General features: G+C 38.7%; 1 protein-coding gene across 4 annotated transcripts in view; it reads left to right on the top strand.

The window, feature by feature from the left end:
- WBP4 (WW domain binding protein 4) overlaps positions 1 to 14,548 on the top strand; it is a 76,999-nt gene that overhangs the window by 47,337 nt on the left and 15,114 nt on the right. The gene's annotated exons all lie outside the window — the stretch shown is intronic.

The following is a 14,548-nucleotide window of genomic DNA, read 5'->3' as shown; positions in this document are numbered from 1 at the left end:
TTGATGGGAGGTTCACTGTAGATTCTGCCAATATCACTTGGGGATTTTGCCCATAAAGAGGTTGGTAGCTGATTCAATAGGAGTAAAAGATGTCAAAGGTCATCTAGATCCTCTGGCTATTTTGATTAATACTGTCAAATTCTAAAATTATTTCTCTCTCTTGGGATAAAGAAGTTCTGACATAATATACTCATCTAAGAAATCTAGGCCCAATAAATGAATAGGGGTGTAATAACTAAGGGGGAAAAAACCTAGACAAAAGGGAATAGATTCAGAGATAGGAACCTGATGACGTTTATTAGAGACCCCCTCTATTTGAACTGTTTTACTACTCCAAGGCAGGGGCTGCCTTGTAGCAGTGGGGTGGATGACAGAGAGTATAGCTCTGCTGTCAATATGAAGAGAGAGATTTTTTCCCAATCTGGAGACAGGTTCCCCAAAGCTGATTAAGAGGGAAGAGTCCCTGTAGTTCCTCAGAGCCCCATCATTGGGAATTAGGAATTCATTAGAGGAATTCAGACTAGAGGGCTGAAGGTGCCCAGAGAGCTTAAGTTTATAACAACCTTTTTTTTTTTTTTAAAACTGCCCTGGCTCTTTGCAGTATAATAGCAGACACTAGGTTTGTTTGGTGCGTGCGTGCGTGCATGCGTGTGTGTGTGTGTGTGTGTGTGTGTGTGTGTGTGTGTGTGTGTTTAGGGGCCTTCATTTGCCAGAGTTGAAAATTGATCATTTTAGCAGTCTTTCTTGTAGGTGACTCACCTAGGATGCAAGTGAGCAGGTTTGCCGTGTTAACTAAATCTGGGGTGGGCAATTTACCATTTCAACCTAGTCCTTTTTTTTTTTTTTTTTTTTTTTAATATAATTTATTGTCAAATTGTCTTAACATACAATACCCAGTGCTCATCCCAACAAGTTGCCCTCCTCAATGCTCATCACCCATTTTCCCCTCTCCCCCACCACCCCATCCACCTCTGTTTGTTCTCAGTATTTAAGAGTCTCTTGTGGTCTGGCTCCCTCCCTCTCTGTCTGTAACTATTTTTCCCCCTTTCCTTCCCCCATGGACTTCTGTTAAGTTTCTCAAGATCTACTTGAGTGAAAACATGTGTGTCCTTCTCTGACTGACTTACTTCACTCAGCATAATACCTTCCTGTTTCATCCATGTTGCGGCAGATGGCAGGATTTCATTCTTTCTCATTGCCAAGTAGTATTCCATTGTATATATAAGCCACATCTTCTTTTATCCATTCATCAGTTGATGGACATTTAGGTTCTTTCCATAATTTGGCTATTGTTGAAAGTGCTGCTATAAACATTGGGTTACATGTGTGCCTATGCATTAGCACTCCTGTATCCCTTGGGTAAATTCCTAGCAGTGCTATTGCTGGGTCATAGGGTAGGTCTATTTTTAATTTTCTGAGGAACCTCCACACTGTTTCCCAGAGCAGCTGCACCAATTTGCATTCCCACCAACAGTGCAAGAGGGTTCCCATTTCTCCACATCCTCACCAGCATCTATAGTTTCCTGATTTGTTCATTTTAGCCACTCTGACTAGGGTGAGGTGGTATCTCAGTGTGGCTTTGATTTGTATTTCCCTGTTGAAGAGTGACGTTGAGCATCTTTTCATGTGTCAATTGGCCATCTGGATGTCTTCTTTAAAAAAGTGTCTGTTCATGTCTTCTGCCCATTTCTTCGCTGGATTATTTATTTTCAGGTGTGGAGTTTGGTGAGTTCTTTATAGATTCTGGGTACTAGCCGTTTATCCGATATGTCATTTGCAAATATCTTTTCCCATTCCATCGGTTGCCTTTTAGTTTTGTTGATTGTTTTCTTTGCAGTGGAGAAGTTTTTTATCTTGATGGGGTCCCAGCAGTTCATTTTTGCTTTTAATTCCCTTGTCTTTGGAGATAATGTCGAGTAAGAAATTGCTGCAGCTGAGATCAGAGAGGTTGTTGCCTGCTTTCTCCTCTAGGATTTTGATGGTTTCCTGTCTCACATTTATGTGTTTCATCCATTTTGAGTTTATTTTTGTGTATGGTGTAAGAAAGTGGTCTAGTTTCATTCTTATCATGTTGCTGTCCAGTTCTCCCAGGACCATTTGTTAAAGAGACTGTCTTTTTTCCATTGGATACTCTTTCCTGCTTTGCCAAAGATTAGTTGGCCATACATTTTGTGGGTCCAATTCTGGGGTCTTTATTCTATTCCATTGGTCTATGTGTCTGTTTTTGTGCCAACCAGTATCATACTGTCTTGATGCTTATAGCTTTGTAGTAGAGACTAAAGTCTGGGATTGTGATGCCTCCTGCTTTGGTTTTCTTCTTCAGTATTTGGCTATTCAGGGTCTTTTGTGGTTCCATACAGATTTTAGGATTGCTTGTTCTAGCTTTGAGAAGAACGCTGGAGCAATTTTGATTGGGATTGCATTGAATATATAGATTACTTTGGGTGGTATTGACATTTTAAGAGTATTTATTTTTCCAATCCATGAGCATGGAATGCTTTTCCATTTCTTTGTATCTTCTTCAGTTTCCTTCATAAGCTTTCTATAGTTTTCAGGATATAGATCTTTTACATCTTTGGTTAGGTTTATTCCTAGGTATTTTATGATTCTTGGTGTAATTGTGAATGGGATCAATTTCTTTATTTCTCTTTCTGTTGCTTCATTATTGGTGTATAAAAATGCAACCGATTTCTGTATATTAATTTTGTACCTTGTGACATTGCTGAATTCATGTATTAGTTCCAGCAGACTTTTGGTGGAGTCTGTTGGGTTCTCCATGTAGAGTCTCATGTCGTCTGCAAAAAGTGAAAGTTTGACTTCTTCTTTGCCAATTTGGATGCCTGTGATTTCATTTTGTTGTCTGATTGCTGATGGTAGGACTTCCAACACTATGTTAAACAACAGTGGTGAGAGTACACATCCCTGTCGTGTTCCTGATCTCGGGGGGGAAAGCTCTCAGTTTTTCCCCATTGAGGATATTAGCTGTGGGCTTTTCATAAATGGCTTTTATGATGTTTAAGTATGTTCCTCAGCTTTCTCGAGGGTTTTCATTAAGAAAGGATCTTGTATTTTGTCAAATACTTTTTCTGCATCTATTAACAGGATCGTATGGTTCTTTTCTTTTATTAATGTGATGTATCACATTGATTGATTTGCAAATATTGAACCAGCCCTGCAGCCCAGGAATGAATCCCACTTGATCATGGTAAATAATTTTTTTTATATGCTATTGAATTCGATTTTCTATTATCTTGAGAATTTCTGCATCCATGTTCATCAGGGATATTGGCCTGTACTCCTTTTTTGTGGGATCTCTGTCTGGTTTGGGAATCAAGGTAATGCTGGCTTCATAAAATGAGTCCGGAAGTTTTCCTTCCCTTTCTATTTTTTGGAACAGCTTGAGAAGGATAGGTATTATCTCTGCTTTAAATGTCTGGTAGAGGGGCGCCTGGGTGGCGCAGTCGGTTAAGCATCCGACTTCAGCCAGGTCACGATCTTGCGGTCCGTGAGTTCGAGCCCCGCATCAGGCTCTGGGCTGATGGCTCGGAGCCTGGAGCCTGTTTCCGATTCTGTGTCTCCCTCTCTCTCTGCTCCTCCCCCGTTCATGCTCTGTCTCTCTCTGTCCCAAAAATAAATAAAAAACATTGAAAAGAAAAAAAAAAAATTTAAATGTCTGGTAGAGTTCCCCAGGGAAGCCTGGGGACTCTTATTTGTTGGGAGATTTTTGATAACTGATTGAATTTCTTCACTAGTTATGGGTCTGTTCAAATTTTCTATTTCTTCCCATTTGAGTTTGGAAAGTGTATGGGTGTTTAAGAATTTATCCATTTCTTCCAGGTTGTCCAGTTTGTTGGCATATAATTTTCCATATTCCCTGATAATTGCTTGTATTTCTAAGGGATTGGTTGTAATAATTCCATTTTCATTCATGATTTTATCTATTTGGGTCCTCTCTCTCTTCTTTTTGAGAAGCCTGGCTAGAGATTTATCAATTTTGTTTATTTTTTCAAAAAACCAACTCTTGCTTTTGTTGATCTGCTCTACTGTTTTGTTTTGGGTTTTTTTTTTTTTTATTCTCTATTGTTTATTTCTGCTCTGATCTTTATTATTTCTCTTCTTCTTCTGGGTTTAGGGTGTCTTTACTGTTCTGCTTCTAGTTCCTTTAGCTGTGCTGTTAGATTTTGTATATGGGATTTTTCTTGTGTCTTGAGTTAGGCCTGGATTGCAATGTATTTTCCTCTTACGACTGTCTCTGCTGTTTTTGCTGTCCTCTTAGGACTGTCAAATCCCAAAGGTTTTGAACTGTTGTGTTTTCATTTTCATTTGTTTCCATATATTTTTTAATTTCTTCTCTAATGGCCTGGTTGACCCATTCATTCTTTAGTAGGATGTTCTTTAACCTCCATGCTTTTAGAGGTTTTCCAGACTTTTTCCTGTGGTTGATTTCAAGTTTCATAGCATTGTGATCTGAAAGTGTGCATGGTATGATCTCAATTCTTTTATATTTATTGAGGGCTGTTTTGTGTCCCAGTTTCTGATCTTTCTTGGAGAATGTTCCATGTGCACTCCAGAAGAAAGTATCTTCTGTTGCTTTGGGATGCAGAGTTCTAAACATGTCTGTCAAGTCCATCTGGTCCAATGTATCATTCAGGGCCTTTGTTTACTGATTTTCTGTCTAGATGGTGTGTCTAGATGATGTGTTGTAAGTGGAGTATTAAAGTCCTCTGCAATTACCACATTCTTACCAATAAGATTGCTTATGTTTGTGATTGTTTTATATATTTGGGTTCTCCCAAATTCAGTGCATAGACATTTATAATGGTTAGCTCCTCTTGATGGATAGACCCCGTAACTATTATATAATGCCCTCCTTCATCTCTTGTTACAGCCTTTAGTTTAAAACTAGTTTGTCTGATGTAAGTATGACTACTCCAGCTTTGACTTCAGTAGCATGATAAAATGTTCTGCATCCCCTTTGAATCTGAAGGGGTTCTCAAGTCTAAAATGGGTCTTTTGTAGAAAGCAAATAGATGGGTCTTGTTTTTTTTTATCCATTCTGATACCTTGTGTCATTTGATTAGAGCATTTAGTCCATTTACATTCAGTGTTACTATTGAAAGATATGGGTTTAGAGTCATTGTGTTATTCGTAGGTTTCATGCTTGTGGTGATGTCTCTGGTCCTTTGTGGTCCTAGCAACATTTCACTCACAGAGTCCCCCTTAGGATCTCTTGTAGGGCTGGTTTAGTGGTGATGAATTCCTTCAGTTTTTGTTTGGGAAAACTTTGATCTCTTCTATTTTGAATGACATGCTTGCTGGATAAAGGATTCTTAGCTGCATATTTTTCCTGTTCATCACATAGAAAATTTCCTGCTACTCCTTTCTGGCCTGCCAAGTTTCAGTAGATAGGTCTGCTACTACCCTTATGTGTCTACCCTTGTTTGTTGAGGCCCGCTTATCCATGGCTGCTTTCAGAATTCTCTCTTTATCTTTGTATTTTTCCAGTTTCACTATGATATGTCATGCAGAAGATCGATTCAGGTTATGTCTAAAGGGAGTTCTCTGTGCCTCCTGGATTTCAATGTCTTTCTCTTTCCCCAGATTGGGGAAGTTCTCAGCTATATTTGTTCAAGTATACCTTTGGCCCCTTTCTCTCTCTCTTCTTCTGGAACTCCTATGATATGGATATTGTTCCGTTTCATTGAATCACTTACTTCTCTAATTCTCCCCTTGTGATCCAGAATTTTTTTATCTATTTTTTTCTCAGCTTCATCTTTTTCCATTATTTTATCTTCTATTTCACCTATTCTCTCCTCTGCCTCTTCAGTCCTCCTTGTGACCACCTCTTGTCTAAATTCTTGTTAAGGTATGTTGTTTATATCTGTTTTGAGCAATTCTTTGGTTGTCATTTCTTCCTGGAATTTCTTTTGAGGAGAATTCTTCTATTTCATCATTTTGGCTAGTTTTCTGTCCCTTATGTGTTTTAAAAGCTTGTTATGTGCCCTGCACCTACGAGCATTACTATATTAAAGAGCGGTCATATACTTTCCAGGGCCTGGCCCTTCAGGAGGTGTTTTTTAGAGAGTGTGACTTTCTCTGTTGTTGTGACTTTGGTTACTTTACCTCCCTACTCGTAGTGTTGTTTTGGACCCTCCACCAGGTGTGCTCTGATTTGTTCCTTGAAGTAGCCCTGGAAAGGAACACAAACAAAAAGCAGACAGAAAACATGTAAAGACACTAACAAAAAAAAAACAAACCAGAAACACCAAATACAAGTAAAGAACAGCATGGAGGCAGTGCTGATGAAAGAGTACATACAAAGAGAGAAATGACAGGGGCGGGGCAAAAGAAAAAATAAAAATTGACCAGGCAGAGAAACTGTATGGCTTAACCAAGAGAGAGAGAGAGGAAAATAAAGAAGGAGGTGGGGGAAAAAGAAAAGATAAAGTTGTCCAGACAGACAGACAATATGGCTTATTCGAGAGAGAGAGAAAGGAAAATAAAGGAGGTGTAGAGCATGTATGAAGACAGTGGATTAAATATGTCTGCTTAAACAACTCAACAACCAGAGTAACCAGACTAGAGGAGGGAAGAGAGAAGAAGGAGAAATAGAAGGAAGAATGTATCTATATAATAAGAATTGTCGGAGAATTAAACCAGGCAGTGCAGCAGCACAGGTCTGGAGGAGGGGCTATCTGGGTCTATACCAGTCCAGTAGATAGGCATTATCAGGCACTGAGGGGCATGGTTTGGTGTAGGCAGGTCACGCCTCCACTGTGGGCCCCAGGGTCCGATCCCTGAGGCTCCACCTTGGTGGTGGTGGTGAGGAGAAAAATAGCGACACCCCAGTCTCTCCTCCATGGACCAGATGTCCCAAACCACTCTGTTCTAGCCATACTCACTGTGCCGCTGGCCACACAAAGAAGTTTGTCTTGCTCTGCCAACTCCCATGCCCTGGCACTTGGCTGGGATTCAAACTCTCACTCTGTACTGGAGAAGCACCGCTCCGTGCTGCCCAATACATTGGTCTCTGGCTGATGGAAGCAGGCAGGGTTTGTCCTGTCCCACAGCACTCCAGGCAGGGGATCGCTTTTTCCTACTGCGGACTGCACCCCGGAGCTGGCTCTCCCCCTCCCCAGGTGCATGATCTGGGCAGCTGGCCCGAGTCCGGAGAAAGCCCCTCAGAGATTGGATCTTTCTCCGCCCTGGTCTGAGGTTTTTCTGTTGTCAAGATACAGTCCTATGCTTCCCCAGGCTTTCTTTCTCTTCCCCTTGTCTCTCCACAGAAGGGGATCCCTCCCCTACATTCTTTTTATCTCTCCCCGTTCACCATCATGTACCTGTGGCCCGTCAGGTTGTCCCAGTGGGTCCCTGGAAGCAACCCTCTTTGCCTCCCAGACTCTTGGAGTTCAAAGTCCTTTGGCTTCAACACTGCTTTGTTTGAGAGACAAGGGAACTTTGGATCCCCCTACTTCTCCACCATGTTGGCCCCTCTCCTGGTCCTTTTAATTAAAGGAGAAATTCCCACTTTAGAATATTAATAAACATAAAGTTAAATGCTACCTGAGTGGATTTAACATCTAAAGAAAGATCAAAATTTTCTTTAAAGACAGTGTGGAGTCAATTGTAATAGTCATGAACAAGTTCATCAAGCTTTTGTGTGCTAATCTGAGTTTTGTTTCAGTCAACAGGCTTAGGAAGAGCGACTGTAATTGCTTGGTGATTTCCAACAAGTTTTTTAGCATCTTACCACAAGTTAGATATTTTTCTAAATACCCTTCAGGATATTCTCCTCTGGCTGGTTCCATCCAGTGTTTGGTCTGGTTCTCACCAACAAGCACATGGAATAATTAGTATAAATCTGAGAAACCAAAGTAGTAAATTTGAATAACTGTTGAATTCTTCAGCAAACTTATTGGGGTCCTCAGTCACTTTAGGGAACTTTTTAACTATAGCTCACAATTCAGCCTTAGTCTAGGGAACAGGGAACTTGAAGTTTATTTAGTTCCTTGGAAAACTTAACTTTAAAGAAGCAGGTTTTAATAGGTTCAGGAGAGGATGAAGCAGAGAGATTAAAAGGCAAGTTCAGCAGAAAGAACAGACAAAAGTGTTGCCAGAGGTGGGTCCTGAGCACAAGATGGGGGTGCAGAGGGAGAGAGGGAGAAAACGGCCTCAGAAGCCATTTTGATGGCTTTTGTTCTGATGGCTTCAGTTGTTTGTTTGCCTCAGTTGATTTGTAAATAGCATCTTGCAAAAAGGCAAATTTAGTATCCTGAAAACATATGGAACCCTCAAGGTACAATTTAAAATATGCATCCCAGAGATACAGAGTTTGCCGGACAAACACAAGAAAAAGGAATTCATAACCACTAAATAGCCCTACAAGAAATGTTAAAGGGGACTCTGCATGGATAAACCATAAGTAGGACTAAGAAAAGTAGGAAACACAAAAGCAGTATAAATAAGTATATTTAAAATTCAGTCAAGGGGCGCCTGGGTGGCGCAGTCGGTTAAGCGTCCGACTTCAGCCAGGTCACGATCTCGCGGTCTGTGAGTTCGAGCCCCGCGTCAGGCTTTGGGCTGATGGCTCGGAGCCTGGAGCCTGTTTCCGATTCTGTGTCTCCCTCTCTCTCTGCCCCTCCCCCGTTCATGCTCTGTCTCTCTCTGTCCCAAAAATAAAATAAACGTTGAAAAAAAAATTTTTTTTTTTAAAAATTCAGTCAAGGGATTCACAAAATAAGTTATGTAAATAAATTCACAAAATAAACATAAATTATGAACCATATACCTAAAATATGGGCATGGGAGAGAGAAGGGTAAAGAATAGGTTCAAATTTAAGTGACCATCAACTTAATATAGAATGTTACATGCAGAAGATATATACACACCCACACGTGTATATACACATACACACACAAATTACCATTATATATATATATCCATGTATATATATATAATGGTAACCATGACTCAAAAACCAGTAATAGATATGCAAAGACTAAAGAGAAAGGAATCCAAGTATATCACTTAGGCCAACTAATCATGAGAAAAAAAGAGAAGAAAGGAACAGAGAAGTACAAAAACAACCATAAAAGTAGCAAAATGGTAATAAACGCATACCTATCAATAATTACTTTGAATGCAAATGAACTAACTCCAGTCAAAAGACATAGAGTGACAGAATGGATAAAAAAGCAAGACCCATCTATATGCTGCCTACAAGAGACTCATTTCAGACCTAAAGACACCAGAATCAAAGTGAAGGGATAGGGAAATGTTTATCATGCAAATGGATGTCAAAAGAAAGCCCAGGTGGCAATACATGTATCAGACAAAATAGGCTTTAAAATAAAGACTGTAACAAGAGACAAAGAAGGACACTATATAATACTAAAGGGGACAGTCCAACAAGAACATACAATACTTGTAAATATTTATGTACCCAAAATAGGAGCACCTCAATACATAAAACTGTTAATAACAAAAAGAAAGTAATTGAAGGTAATACATTAATAGTAGTGTACTTTAAATTTTTTTTAACATTTATTTATTTTTGAGAGACAGAGTGTGAACGGGAGGGACAGAGAGAGGGAGACACAGAACCTGAAGCAGGCTCTGAGCTGTCAGCACAGAGCCCAACACAGGGTTTGAACCCTGTGAGGAGAGATTCAATGAGAAACAATGAGATAATGAGCTGAAGTCAGACGCTTAACTGACTGAGCTACCTAGGTACCCCTAAAGTAGGGCACTTTAACACCCCACGTACGTCAACAGATAGATCATCCAAACAGAAAATCAACAAGGAAACACTGGCTCTGAATAACACATTGCACCAGGTGGATTTGACACATGTATTCAGAACATTCCATCCTAAAACAGCTGAATACACACTTTTTTCAAGTGTACATACACCATTCCCCAGAATAAATATTATGCCACAAAACAGGTCTCTCATGGAAAAGATTGAAGTCATACCATGCATCTGTTCTGAACACAGTGCTTTAAAACTAAAAGCCACAAGAAAAAACCTGGCAAGAGCACAAATACATGGAGATTTAATAACATGCTACTAAACAATGAATTGGTCAGTCAAGAAATTAAAGAGGAAATAAAAAATAACATAGAAATAAAATGAAAATACAATCATCCAAAATCTTTGAGATGCAGCAAAAGCTGTTCTAAGAGGGAGGTTTATAGCAATACAGACCTACCTCAAGAAGCAAGAAATATCTCAGATAAACAACCTCATACCTATAGGAGCTAGAAAAAGAAGAACAAAATCCAAACCAGTAGACGGAAGAAGTTTTAAGTGTTAGAGCAGAAATGAAATAGTAACTTAAAATACAGTAGAACAGGTCAATGACACCAGGAGCTCATTCTTTGAAAAGATCAACAAAATAAACCTTTTACCATACTTATCAAAAAAAAAAAACAAAAAAACCTCAAAATCAGCAGTGAAAAGAAATAACCACCAACATCACAGAAATACAAAGGATTATAAGAGAATATTACAAAAAATTATATGCCAGCAAATTAGACAACCTAGAAGAAACACACAAATCTCTAGAAACATATATATAACCTCCCAAACTGTCAGGAAGAAATAGAAAATTTGGACAGACCAATTACCAGAAATGAAATTGAATCAGTAATCAAAATACCTCCCATAAACAAAAGTCCAAGACCAGATGGCTTCACATGTGAATTCTACCATTTAAAGAATTAATACCTAGTCTTCTCAAACTATTCCAAAAATCAGAAGAGGAAGGAAAAGTTGCATATTCATACTATGAGGCCAGGATTACCCTGATACCAAAACCAGATTAAAACACTGCAGAAAAAAGAATGATAGTCCAATGTCTCTGACGAATATAAATGCAGTAGTCCTCAACAAAATATTAGCAAACTGAGTCCTACAATACATTTTAAAAATCATTCACAGTCTAGTGGGATTTATTCTGAGGATGAAAGGGTAGTTTAGTATTCCCAAATTAATCAGCATGACACATCACATCAATAAGGGGAATGATAAAAAGCATGTTATCATCTGCACAGATGCAGAAAAAGCATTTGACAAGGTACAACATTTATTCATGATAACCCTCAACAAAGTAGGTTTAGAGGGAACATAGTTCAACATAATAAAGGCCATGTATGGAAACCCCACAGTGAACATCATACTCAGTGGTGAAAACCTGAGCTTTTCCCTTAAGATCAGGAGAATGACAAGGATGTCCCCACTCACTTATATTCAACATACTGTTGAAAGTCCTGGACACAACAATTAGACAAAAACAAAAAGTATTCAAATTGGAAAGGAAGAAGTAAAATGTTCACTGTTTGCAGATAACATGATACTATATGTAGAAAACACTAAAGTTCCACCAAAAAACTACTAGAACTGGTAAGTGAATTCATTAAGGTCACAGGATACAAAATCAATATATAGAAATACGGGGCACCTAGCTGGCTCAGTCAGTGGAGCATGCAATTCTTGATCTCAGGGTCATGACTTCAAGCCCCATGTTGGGTGTGGAACCTACTTAAAAAATGTTTTTCAGAAATCTGTTACATTTCTATACACATAATGAGGTAGCAGAAAGAAGTTAAGGGGAAAAACTCCTTTTAGTGTTACACCAAAAAATAGTAGAAACCTAACAGTAAACGTAACCAAAAAAGTAAAAGAACTAAACTCCCAAAAACTATGAAACACTGGAAAAAAAAAAAAAAAAGCCTATGAAACGCTGATAAATTGAAGAGGACACACACAAATAGAAAGACATTACAAATATTGTTAAGATGTCCATACAACAAAAAAAAATCTGTAGATACAATGCAATCCCTATCAAAATACCAACAGAATTTTTCACAGAACTAAAATAAATACTAAACTTTGTATGGAACTACAAAGACCCCAATAGCCAAAGCAGTCTTGAAAAAACAACAAAACTGGAGGTATCACAACCCCAAATTTCAAGATATACCACACACCTGTAGTAATCAAAACAGTATGGAATTGTCACAAATATAGACACATATATCAATAGAACGTTATAGAAACCCAGAAATGAACCCACAATTATATGGTCAATTAATCTTTGACAAAGGAGGAATGAATATACAATGGAAAAAAGTCTCTTCAATAAATGGTGTTGGGAGAACTAGATAGCTACATGCAAAAGAATGAAACTGGACCACTTTCTTACACCATACACAGAAATAAATTCAAAATGGAGTAAAGACCTAAATGTGAGACATGAAACCATAAAAATCCTAGAAGAGAGCACAGACGGTAATTTCCCTGACATTAGCTGTAACAATTTCTAGATAGGTCTACGGAGGCAAGTGAAACAAAAAATAAACTACACCAAAATAAAAGCTTCTGTACTGCAAAGTAAACAACGAAGGAACATGAAAGCCTGCTGAATGGGAGAAGATATTTGCAAATTACATATATGATAAAGGATATCCAAATATACAAAGAATGTATACAACTCAACAAAACAAATATTCCAGTTAAAAAATGGGCAGAAGACATGAACTGACTTTTCTCCAGAAGAGACCAACAGATGGCCAACAGACATATGAAAAGATACTCAATATCACTTATCAGGGAATTGCAGATCAAAACCACAATGAGAAATCTCTCACATCTGTCAGTATGGCTGAAAACTAAAATACAAACAGTAACTGTTGGTGAGTATGTGGAGAAAAACTGTTGATTCCTGCAAACTGGTACAGCCACAGTAGAATATAGTATGGAGATTCCTCAAAAAATTAAAAATAAAACTATCATATGATCCACTGATTTCACTACTGGATGTTACCCAAAGAATACAAAAACACTAATTGGAAAAGATATATGCACCTCTATATTTATTGCAGCACTTCTTACAATAACCAAACTATGAAAGCAATGCAAGTGTCCATCAGTAGATGAATGGATAAAGAAGAGGTTGTGTATACATACAATGGAATAGTATTCAGTCATTTAAAAAATGATATCTTGCCATTTGCAGCATCGTGGGTGGATCTACAGGATATAATGCTAAGTGAAATAAGTCAGAGAAAGACACATACTGTATGATTTCACTCATATGTGAAATTTAAGAAACAAAACAAATGAACAAGGAATAAAAGACAATCCAAAAAAAACCCAGACTCTGAACTAGAGAGCAAAGTGATGGTTATCAGAGAGGAGATGGGCAGGAGGGGCGGTGCATGACACAGGTAAAGGGGATTAAGAGTCCACTTATCTCAATGAGCACTAACATACAGAATTCTTGAATCACTGTATTGTACACCTGAAACTAATACTATACAGAATTCTTGAATCACTGTATTGTACACCTGAAACTAATACTGTATGTAATAAAAATTTTAATAAAAAATAAAATAGGCATCCCAGTCAGTTGTGTTTTTGTTTTTCTGCAAGTCACAGCTTTCTAATTTAATTTTGAGTAAAACAAGTTTGTGAAGATTAAAAGTTTCCCATAATAGCCATTGAGGTTCAAAATTACTTTTGGCTAAGTTGATCCATTTAGTTATAAATATACATGCATGAAGACGATAGATTTTTTTTTTTTTTTTTTTTTTTTTTTTTTGAGAAGAGAGGGAAACAGAATCCCAAGCAGCCTCTTCCCTGCCAGCACAGAGTCCGACATGGGGCTCTAACCCACAAACCGCAAGATCATAACCTGAGCTGAAGTCAAGAATCAGACACTTAACTGACTGAGCCACCCAGGCACCCCAATAAGAGATCCTTTTTTTTTTTTATGTTTAGTTTTGAGAGAGAGAGCGAGCATGAATGGGGGAGGGACAGAGAGAGAGAGGGAGACACAGAACTTGAAATGGGTCCCACGCTCTGTACTATCTGCATAGAGCCCAACGTGGGATTTTTTTGTTCTTATTTTAGAGAATGAGTGAATTGGGGAGAGGGGTAGAAGGAGAGAGAAAATTTTAAGCAGGCTCCATGCTCAGTGCAGAGCCCAATGCAGGGCTTGATCCCACCACCCTGGGATCATGACCAGAGCTGAAATCAGGGGTAAGATGCTCAAGTGAGCCACAGGCACTCCAGAACGTTAAATTTTAAACATAAAACCAGCCAGAGTCCCAGAAACATGAGGAGAAGTGGGGGGTACCCTCAAGCATTTTGATAACTGTTCTCCCATTTCTTAGAGGCTTTTCTCTAGAGCAGAAAGAAATTTCTAAACACAATTTCAGGGCGCATGGATGGCTGTCAGTTAAGCGTCCAACTTTGGCTCAGGTCATGATCTTGCAGTTTGTGAGTTCGAGCCCCACATCAGGCTCTGTGCTGACAGCTCAGAACCTAAACCTGCTTTGGGTTCTGTGTCTTCCTCTCTCTTCCCCTCCTCCGCTTGTTCGTTTTCTCTCTCTCTCTCTCCCAAAAAATAAATAATAAAACATTTACAAAAATAATAAAAAAATAAACAGCACAGTTCCAACAGGAACAGTCTGGTTCTAAAAAGGAGTCAGACCAAAGGCTAGAACAGTTTCAGTAGGCACAGTCTGGTTCCAGGCAGGAGT

Source organism: Felis catus, chromosome A1 (assembly GCF_018350175.1).
Source record: "Felis catus isolate Fca126 chromosome A1, F.catus_Fca126_mat1.0, whole genome shotgun sequence".
NCBI classification, from domain to species: Eukaryota; Metazoa; Chordata; class Mammalia; order Carnivora; family Felidae; genus Felis; species Felis catus.
Note: the sequence above shows the minus strand (reverse complement) of the source record. Positions and strands in the feature narration are given on the sequence as shown.